The sequence below is a fragment of the Rhinatrema bivittatum genome, chromosome 7 (genome assembly GCF_901001135.1).
Source record: "Rhinatrema bivittatum chromosome 7, aRhiBiv1.1, whole genome shotgun sequence".
In the NCBI taxonomy this organism is placed as follows: Eukaryota; Metazoa; Chordata; class Amphibia; order Gymnophiona; family Rhinatrematidae; genus Rhinatrema; species Rhinatrema bivittatum.
This window is the reverse complement of record NC_042621.1, coordinates 155921437-155931907: the sequence shown is the minus strand read 5'-3', so window position 1 is coordinate 155931907 and position 10471 is coordinate 155921437. Positions and strand designations below refer to the sequence as shown.

The following is a 10471-nucleotide window of genomic DNA, read 5'->3' as shown; positions in this document are numbered from 1 at the left end:
CCGATTCACATTCCTAGTTTTGTTACTATTTTATTTTATGCATTGCTGACAAAATACATAGCATAATACAAAAGAAATAATCAAGGACACAATGCGACAGGGGTGCTCCAACCAGTCCTTGAGGCCCTCCTAAGCAATCTTGTTTTCAGGATATCTCTAATGAATTTGCATGACATTTATTTGCTTTCACTACTCCTATGTATGCAAATATTTCTCATGTATATTCATTAGGGATATCTGGAAAATCTGACTGGACAGAAGAGGGAGGGGGGCTGAGGACCGGTTTGAGTATACCTGTAATTAATCAACACAAAGCACACACGAAAAAAGGAAGCAAAAGATATTACAAAGAGCTCACAATCTAAATGGGTAAAAAAAACATACAATACAAGACATGAGTTATGGAAGCAGCAGAGATGTAGATTACAGTCAAAATTTCAAATGGACACAAAATGAATTGATTAGCTTAAGATGTACTGTTCACGAAGAAGTCAAGTAGATAGTTGGTGGCCAGTGGATATGCCATATTAGAGAAGTAGAAGGCTATAAATGAAAACTGTGGAAGAGCTGGATTCCAGTCCAATGGAATGTGCAACAAAATTGTCTAAGGGACCAGATATAGATCTATTAATACCTGGTAAAATTTCAAGACTGATAGGATAATAGCACCAGTCATTTTTATGGAAAAATGAGATGAAGGAGAAATGAGATGAAGTACATTAATGCAAATAGGTTTGAAGTTATTCTTAGGGATAACTGCTTGGGTGAGCCCATATACGCGCTATTATATGCAAATTTACTACTGTATTATATAACCTGCGTGCAAATATGTGCAGGAGATAAAATACAAGTAAATATGCATGCACATATGTGCGCTATGTGAAAACCACGACCTGCACAAGTTCAGACTTATCCTGAAAAGTACTGGCACTTAGCTGGATAAGTCTGAAAAGCACTACTTGTCCATCTAATCAGCACTTTTCCAACTTCTCTGGGTATGTAAGATAGCAGGATAAGTCTAAGAAAAAAATGCTATATATCCGCATAAGTTCAAATTTGTCTGTTTATGTAGCAGCAAAGGCACTACTTAGCCGGATAAGTATGCGCATATGATATATCTGCGTATTTTTACTTTGAATTTTAAGGGGATATGTGAATAGATTTTACTCTTTTGCATTTACCTCCTATACGTTGACTTTTATTCTGGAAAGTCACTGGATTTTTTTAAAATGTACATAGCAATGAAATTACAAGTTTTACCAATTAGTCTACCAGTTGACCCAGTCCATCTGCAGCTCATGAAGACCCTCCTCGCTCTTCAGCCTGAAGTTGCCCTATTTCACTCAGACCCCTCACCCAGTCATTTTTTTCACTTTTAAGATGTTAATGATCACTTTCACCAAATATTGAGATGGAGTAAATATACGCAAGTGAAAGACATACATAAGAGGGTCACTTTCGCAGATTGTAAAATAGCAATTTATGCGCATAAATGTTGGCCCCTCCGCAAAACGCCCCTGGCCTGCCCTCTTTTTAAGTTTACACATGGTTCTTGATATACACGCACATGTTGCAGTTTTTACAATAGTGTATTATATTCATATATGCTATTTTATGGACACACATATTGTATGAAAATTCACCTCTAAGATTTTAGGGTTCACCTGTTAGTGTATTTATTTTTTCCACTTTTCAGCACTTCAAAGAAAATTACATTCAGGTACCATAGGTATTTATATTCAAATTTGTTTCACAGATACTAGAATATCTACAGACTCGGCTCATTCTTTTCATGAATCCTAGATTCTCTCAACACTTACAATCCCTTTTTAGGTGTTTTTTTTCTGAAAAAGAAAAAAAGCACCTCATTGAGGTCCTGTATGTCCCTCTATTTGTCTTTAAATCTTTAGCTGCAGTACTCCAGTGCAGATGCATGGGAGTGCTGTGGTAGGTGAGGCGACAGACTGCAGCCTGGAGAAGAAGCTTAAGGCTGGATAGATGCAGCTGTGTGACATGGGGGCACTGTTATGGGGAATGAAACAGATTCAGCTGCAGTGCCAAAAGTCAATTGTCCAGGAGTGAAGCTGCATGAGGCACTGGGACAGGGAAGAACACAGGCTGGAGCCATAATGCCTGTCAGTGAAATTAGGGATGGATATGTCCGTGTGGGTCAACAATGGAGGGACTACTTTATGGAGACACAAGTGGGCCAAGTGGATAGTACTTACTGACTCTGCAACTCCAGGACAGGGAGGCAACATATGGAGGTCATGCCCTTCCAAGGATGAACCAATAAGAAGTGGGGTAGGCTAACAATATTGAGCCAAGAAGCAAAAGAGGACTGGTGAAAAATACATGTGAAATCTTGGAATCTTCCAACTTATTCATTTCCTATAGGAAAATAGGTTAGTTCAATTCACTTGAAATCTCAGGGAGGCATTGTGATGTCTTAGAGCATTTTTAAAGCTTTCCTGCCAATGGTTGACTTATGACATTTTAAAACTGTCTTACCATTGGTTAATACCTATGGTCACTGCCTGACTTCATTTCTTTCCTACTTTTTTTATAAAGAAAAAATCTCTAATATTTATTTAATGTTTATCTATTATACAGAGAAATTCACATAACAAACATTGTCTTAACCATGTCCAAATGTATGTACCAAAGAAGAAAACTAGGTATTATCAAATGTTTATACCTCTCCTTGCTTGAGCTTTCATTTGTTTTTTCCAGTTTTTTATGACTAAAGTCCTTTATCAATCTCATTAAAGTTTGATTTCAATACTTCAACTAAATGTTTCATTTAGTAGATAGGTTAAGCTGCCACTGTTAAAATGAGCATTTTTCTTCACACCACAGTCAGTCACACAGTTAGCTATTGTTTCTATGCTACCATGTCTGCGATTATAATGACATTAACTGACAGAATCCTTTTCTTTGTGGTAGCATATCAATATGCCTTGCAGTGAATCTTTTAGTAAGTAAGCCTCCAGTGTTTAATTCAGTTGTCTGGAGGAAATCCAAATATGTTAGAAGGCAGTATCACTGCTTATATTGCAGCTCTTCTAGAATATTTTTGACACATTGCAGTGTAAAGGGGATCAAAAAAGTTATCTTCTTTTACAATTTTTATAGTCTGTTCCTGGTTATAAACAGAGATGCATAGAAATTTGAAAGTTTTATAAAACCTGTGCAGACTGTAGTATAGTTTATTGCAGAATTTCTCTGGAACTTGACTCCTTCTGTCTATCTTTCAACTGCTTTTGGCTGGGAGAGGATGGTCTTACTATCCATAGAAGTCTATTCAGTTTCAGTAGGACAAGCAACCTGAAGCCTGTTAAAAGAGCAGTTTAACGCCACCCCTCCCCCCATAAAATAAGGAATTCTGTAAAAAATAAAGCAAATTACATGAAAAAAAAGAGAAAAATGCAGATGTTAGAAAAATGTTAATTGTGGTTTTTGCAGCTTTGGTGTCCTGATGATTGAGTCCATTGTGATCCAGAGATTTGGTTAAAAAATGATCTGTGCAGTGAAGCTACATACTGAATACAAACAGTAAAAAACCATTGTCTGTTATGTATCTATGATTATTTGCAAACTTTGGTGCATCCTTCCTTCTCTCTGAGGAAGCTGTTGAGGCAAAACAAAGGCCTTTGTTGGGGTCTGACCATCTTCCCGGAAGCTTGCTTAAGTTTGCACTATACAGAAGTTATCAAACCTTCTTTATCTAATATGATTTTCTTTAAAAAGTATTTTTGTTTTATTTTATGAAGGTATAATTTTTGTAACCGATCAAGATGCATATGGTATTCAAAAGTTTGTGGGGGCTTTTTATTCCTCCAATGATTGCAACTTGTTGACTAATCACTTCTGACAGTTTCATATAATGTATTATGAACAGATTTTTTGACCCAGATTTATGCATATTTTTGAGTTGCTATCTCAATTTCAACTCACTTAAACACTAGAAAGGCTTGAAACTCATAATTTTTTATAAAATGTGATAAAAATGTAGTGTTCTGTCATGAGGACCAGCCAGTTCGGAGAGGACAGGGGTATACTCCTGCCCAGATGAGCTTCCTGCAGCTGCCACTGGAGCTGAGAGCATAGTTCCATTGGTAAGTGGAGGCAAATCGAATAGTCTTGAGACAGTGAGTTCTAATGTGACAGTAGGGAGAGTTGAAGTAGACAATATATGTGTGCCCTCGCCCATGGCATTACTTCCAGGGTTGCCACCCTCAAACTGATGATTTGAAGATAGCTGCACACCATTGGGTATATCGTATTCATCAACAGAAGCACTTGGGACATCAACTTCCTTATCCATGTGGTCGAGAGGAAGACTTTCCCTGCTTGGTGTCGAACTGTACTCCCAGATATTCCAAGGACTGGGAGGGTTTTGAGACTTCTTTTGTCTAGGTTTATGACCCAACTGAGTTCCTGAAGCAAGTAGGTCACCCCTGTTGGTCACTGTGAGACTCTCTTCCACGGACTTTGCCTAGATCAATTAGTCATCCAAGTACGGGTGCACCAGGATTCCCTCTTTTCTCAATGCTGCTGCTACGATCACCACAATCTTGGAAAATGTTCTGGGAGTGGTAGTCAGGCCAAAGGGCAGTGCCCAGAACTGATAATGGTGACCCAATACCAAAAAGCGTAGAAACAATGATGTTCTTGCCGGATTAGAATATGTAAATAGGCCTCGGATAGGTCCAGAGAGGTTAAGAACTCTCCTGATTGTACAGCCATTATCATGAACTGTAGGGTTTCCATGCGGAAATGAATCACTTGTAGATGTCAAGTTTCTGTAGGGGTGAAAGCATTGTGAGCCCCTGGATTGACCCTTCATGGGTGAGGTGGGCTGTAACTGCTTTCTCTTATCTTCTGGTAGCCAGTGGACTAGAGATTTACCTTTAAGAGACACCCCGGACTTAAGCATCCATCGATTCGACCCCTCATGGATGTCAAAGTCTAGGGCGTAACTCAAAAGCTCCATATTTGGGCATCCATGAATGGCCTAATCTGACGGGTGGGAGGGTGAGGGGACTCTGATCAGTGAGGGGAGTTGGTGAGAGGGCATGAAGACACTGGTCAGTAAGGATGTAAAGGAGCTACATTAATCCACAGATATTCTCAGCTATAGAAATGCAATTTATTCACTAACAAGAAATCAGAAAACTAAAGATATAGAACATCCTTCAGTGCCTTTCTTGGACTCCAATTACAACTCCTGAAATAGAAAACACAAAAGAATGGATTTAGATTATTCTAAATTTCTTCGACAGAGGAAAGCGGTTATTTGTAAAACCTTTAAGAACCTACATGAGAAATACTTCACAATGACCCTTCGGCAAACCTCCAAGTCTCACACTGTGTTGTCTGCTTCCACAGCTTTTTGAAGAGGTGGATCTGGAGGCAAGTTTTCAGGGACCTCTGCTTCCAGCCCAAAGCGCAACGCAAGGTTATGTAGCATGCAGCAGGCCATAACAAAACCAGTCAGGTGGTGCCCTCCAGTACAGTCCTTTTCAGGACTGTACTAGAGGGCACCACCTAACTGGTCCAAGCATCTAAATCATCCTTTCTGCACGCCAAATGACCGCTCAATGACAGACCTAGTGCTCGTATGTGCCTCATTGTACTGTCTTTCCACTGCAGTGCACGGAGTCATGAGCAGAATCAGCAACCATGGCTTACAGCCATAGCCACCATCACCTATAAAAGAGGTAAGTAATATTGCCTCAAAAAACAGACAAAATACCACAAAACACATATATATACACTACTTCATACAGCATATAAAAAACTGGCTCATTTTAAACCACACCACCTTAACAAATCAATAGTATCAAAATACTTTCTGGATAAAACAATTAACTTGTACAGGGTTCTGCATTCCTCCTTGCCACCTGGTTGTCTATCAAGAGTTCCAATAGCTACTGTTACTTACCGAGCAACTAGCCATCACCATATTTCACTTTGGGAAAATTGGCTCCAAGCAACAAACGAGCAAGGATGTAGGAATTGTGGCAGCTCCCCAGAAACCTCACTACTACATTCAGGATCTGTTGATACGCATCACATACCACCACAAATGGAATGACTTCTGATTGCGGAATGCACTCTCCTGTTCTGAGCTGGGGGTAATTGCGATATGGGTGCAGTCTATTGTACCTAATACATTGGGCATCCCAGCTGTGGCAAAGAATCCATGCCAGATCTCCTGCAGTGGCACTGGGTCTAATGGGAAATAAATATACTGTTGCATACATTTCATCATAGCCCTCAAGACTTGTCCAAAGTGCCGCAAGACTGAGGACTGATTCATCCCGCAAACCAGTTCTACTATATTCTGGAAACTTCCTGTGGCAAAGAAATGTGACTATCTTTGTGCAGGTCCTCATACAGGATCTCAATTGCCCTAGAGCTGTGACGGTATCTTCGTACCAATTCTGACTCAGGCAATCCAAGGAGAGTTGTGTTTGGCCGAATAAGACGCTGCCTGCAGGGATTTCAGATGGCTCTGGGCTGCACCTGAAAACATAACAAAATAAGGAACATAAGACATGCCAAACTGAGTCAGACAAAGGGTCCATCAGATGTATTTTAAACACAATTAGACCAACCACATCCTCAGCTTATCACTTTGTCTCCCAGTTCACACCAGTTGACAGGGGTCTTGGACTCCGCAGCTGACAGGTGGATTTCTAAGTATTGCAATGTCTCCCAGCTCCAAGCTAGATGATGAATAGCTTTGGGGAGTGTATCCACCTGTCATCCTACTAAAAGCCTGGAACATTTGGACTGCAGCACTGAGGATGCAGCAGAGTACAGCTGCTGACACTCCTGCATCCTCACTAGATCAACCGAGTCTCCTGCCATGAGGAATACATCGTCAGCAACAGTGAATACATCCTGCAGCACAAGTGAGCCTCCTGCATAGGAGGTACAGCAAAGGCTCGATGGCCAGTGCATACATTTGTACCCTTGACATACTCTTTCACTGAATGCCAGAGGTGCAGCTAGGGACCAATTGACCTTCACAAGGCATTCTGCAGAGATATACAGGAGTTGGAGAAGACTCACAAAGTGTGGGCTGAAACCAAATGCCTGCAGGGTTTCCATGAAGTATCCTTGATCCACCTTTTCGAACACCCTCTCTTGGTCTATAGCAAGAAGGGTGATTGGTAGACCAGTCCTGAGAGCGAGATGGATCAGATCTCGGACTAAATAGATGTTATCAAATATGGTCTGGCCCGGGATTGTGTATGACAGGCTGGGGTAAATCACGTTGGCTAGCACAGACTTAAGCTGCAGTGAGATGGCTTTGGCTATGATTTTATAGTCTGTGCTGAGCAGTGAGACCGGGCATTAGTTCTTCACATCGTGCAGGTCCCCCTTCTTAGGTATCCGAGTTAACACTGCGCGGTGGCATGACAGCAGTAACCTCCAGGTCTTGAGGGTTTCATTTAGGACCCATAGGAGGTTGGGCCCTAGCTCTCTCCAGAAGTAACAATAGAACTCTATAGTCAGCCCATCGATGCCCGGAGACTTATTGTAGGGCATTAGAGCTAAGACTTCAGAGAGCTCAGCGAGACCAAGAGGTGTGGCCACCTACTCCCTGTCCCTCTGACTGACCGTGGGAAGCCCCTTTCATAAATCTCTGCAGGCATCTGGATTGGTGGGATCCAGAGAGAAGAGCATCGAGTAGAATTTTCTAGCTCTGGAATGAATACTCACTGGATCATTAAGGAGAGACACATATGCAGACAGCAGGCATGCTATCTAATTTTTGGTCCCCCTTCTCTTCTCCAACCCGTAGAAGAAGCATGAGCCACAATCTGTCTCCCGAAGGATTTGTATGCGTGACCTGATGTAAGCCCCCTGGTTCTGACACTCAACTAGGTCCTGGAGGGTGCACTTCTTTTCAGTGTACAGGCTTTGCAAACCTTAATCCACAAGCACAGGCAGGCGCTTCTCAAGGTCGAGCACTTCCCCGTCTATTTGCTTAATCCCAGCATCATGCCTCCTGCTGGCAACTCTGGCTTACTCCTGACAGAGGATCTTGAGACAGAACTCCCCACATCCCACCACAGACTCAGTAAGGAGAAGTCTGCCTCATAGCCATGCCAGTCATCCCAAAATTCCAGAACCAATGTCACAAAGCCCAGGTCCTCTAGTTAGAAGTTGTTAAAATGCCAATAGGCTGCTTGGGGTTCCTCTGACTTCAACCCTACCATCAAAGTCATTGTGATCCGTGAATGGTGCCAGTCTAATGGCACTGGACTGGGTTTGTGACATCAGGTGGCTAGATATATAGAGCCTGTCAGTTTGGGATTGGGACACCATCCCCTATCTCACCCTGACAATGGTGAAGGTGTCAGAGGACTCGGGGAGGTGTTCTTGCCAGATGTCAACCAGGGAGAAGTGGCAGACTAACTCCCTCAAGACAGCTGATGAGCCCTGGTGTGAGTCCTGGCTGTTCCTGTCCAGGGCATCAAGGATGCAGTGAAAATCACCCCTGAGCACCATAGCTTCAACCACCTCCAAGCTGTCAAGATAGGTTAACATCTAGCTGAAGAACTGCTGCCTACAGGACCCTGTGCTTGAAGCGAACACATTAAGGAAATTAATGATTCCACACTCGACCTGGACCCTGACATACAGCAGTCTTCCTGGCAAAAAGCACCTCAGGCTGAAAGGTCTCCGCAAACAATGTCACTACCCCATAAGATGTAGCAGTGAGTTAGTTAAAGAAGACACTGCTGCACCACTCAAGTGGCCAGTTGGCCTCATCCACTGGAGTGGTGTGGATCTTTTGGAGGAAGCTCACAGTGTACTTCTAACCCTCTCAGGAAGCTGAGAACCTGTAGTCGCTGAAGCCCCACTGTATAGCTGTTGATGTTATATATGCCTATGCTAAAAGCCATCCTATGTCAATGTTATTCTCAAGTCCTTACTTGAGGAGCTTGAGGCTATTGTAGAACTTACAGAGATGGACGTCGTTGGCCATCCTGTATAGTTTGGCATGATGGTTGGCTCGGAGAATGGCCCAAGCCGATCGCCACAGGAACTTTGCATCTTGCCACTTCTCCAACACTAAGTGCTCCTTCTTTCTGAGATGCAGGGTCTCCTCCAGAAACTGAAGGATCTCCTGCTTTGAGATGATGGGAGGCTCAGAGTCTGCAGGCTTTGTACTACCTACAGACTCATCTGACTACTCATCATTCCTTGCCTCCCCACTGCTGAGGATTTCAAAGCTCTCCTCATAATCAAGGAGAGACTTCATCCTCAGCTTGATATTAATCGGTCCCTCACTACCCTGAGATGGTGTCTCTGATTGTGAGGGACCCGTGGTCTCCCCAGTGGTGGAAACTAGAGGCGCTTGGTATGGTGCCTCTGGAGCTGAGGAGAAAGCTTCCAGCAAAGTAACAGGCACCCTCTCCAGGAGCTCCTCTGGACGGGTTATGGTCATCATTGCTGGGACCTCAGGAGATTGGCTAGTGAGAGGCAGAGCAACCTCTAAGGAGGCTGCAGATGTTGCTTCCTCTCCATCCATTGTTTCATCAGAGCTGGTCACCATGGCTAAGTCTAGGATCACTGAAAATCTGGAAACCCCTTTCTCCTCAGCCACTGTATCCAGCTCCACCTCTCCTGAGGCCAACTCTGCCCCATTGATTGTCTCAACCTTGGTGTCTGTGACCAGGGTCAAACCTGGCTCCCTACCCTGGCCAGATAGTAACCCTGAGGGGCTCTCCCTCTCCTCCTCAGCTTCTTGAGATTCAGAAGTCTGCAGGCCAGCTGGTGGTGATAGGAGAGAGGGACGAGAGGTTTCCTCGGCGATTCTGCCAGGAGGATCCCCCCCCCCCCCCCCAACCCCGAGCCAAGATGGTGGAAGAAAGTTTTCATCAAATAAGATCTGCTTGGGGAATCACTCTGCCCATGAAAGCTGATGTTCCAGGGATCAGACCTCCAATGATGTAACTGCTTTGGGGTCTGATATCTGATAATTGGGCCTGGATCTTCTGAGTCTGATGCCCTGTCCCATAAGGGTCCAGCATCCTCCTTCTGACTTTGGGAGCAGGCTTTTCCTCCCCTGTGCACTTACCCCACACACACACTCCACCCCTGGCTCCTCCCTTTCCCTCTTTTCTGTCATTATTTCTCCTTTTCCTTCAGCAGAAGTGTTGTCAAGGGGAGAGGTGATACGGAAGGAGTCAGGAGGGTTTGATGCTTCCTCCATGCAGGTGGACTCAGATGTAGATAATATTGACAGGAAAGGCAGTTGTTCTCCTTTCTTAAGTCACTCTACTTTTCTTTTCAGCAGCGACCACATCTCGAGAGACTATCCCCACCTCTCCTGTTGAAATTGCGGGGGGGGGGAGGTGGTTAAGGCCTCTGCTGACAGCAGTAGCATTGGGCTGGCAGCCACATTCTCATTAGATGCAGTCCCCTGCACAATGGATTTCACAGG

The 10471-nt window shown here is 43.6% G+C and overlaps 1 long non-coding RNA gene across 1 annotated transcript in view; it reads right to left on the bottom strand.

The window, feature by feature from the left end:
• Nucleotides 1–5158: 5158 nt before the first annotated feature.
• Nucleotides 5159–10471, bottom strand: part of LOC115095550 — a 198419-nt gene continuing 193106 nt past the window's right edge. The window contains exons 8-10 of the long non-coding RNA XR_003857811.1: nt 5948–6531; nt 5323–5712; nt 5159–5230 (exon numbers count right to left, since the gene is read on the bottom strand). This is a non-coding gene — a long non-coding RNA (uncharacterized LOC115095550). The remainder of the gene's footprint in view (nt 5231–5322; nt 5713–5947; nt 6532–10471) is intronic.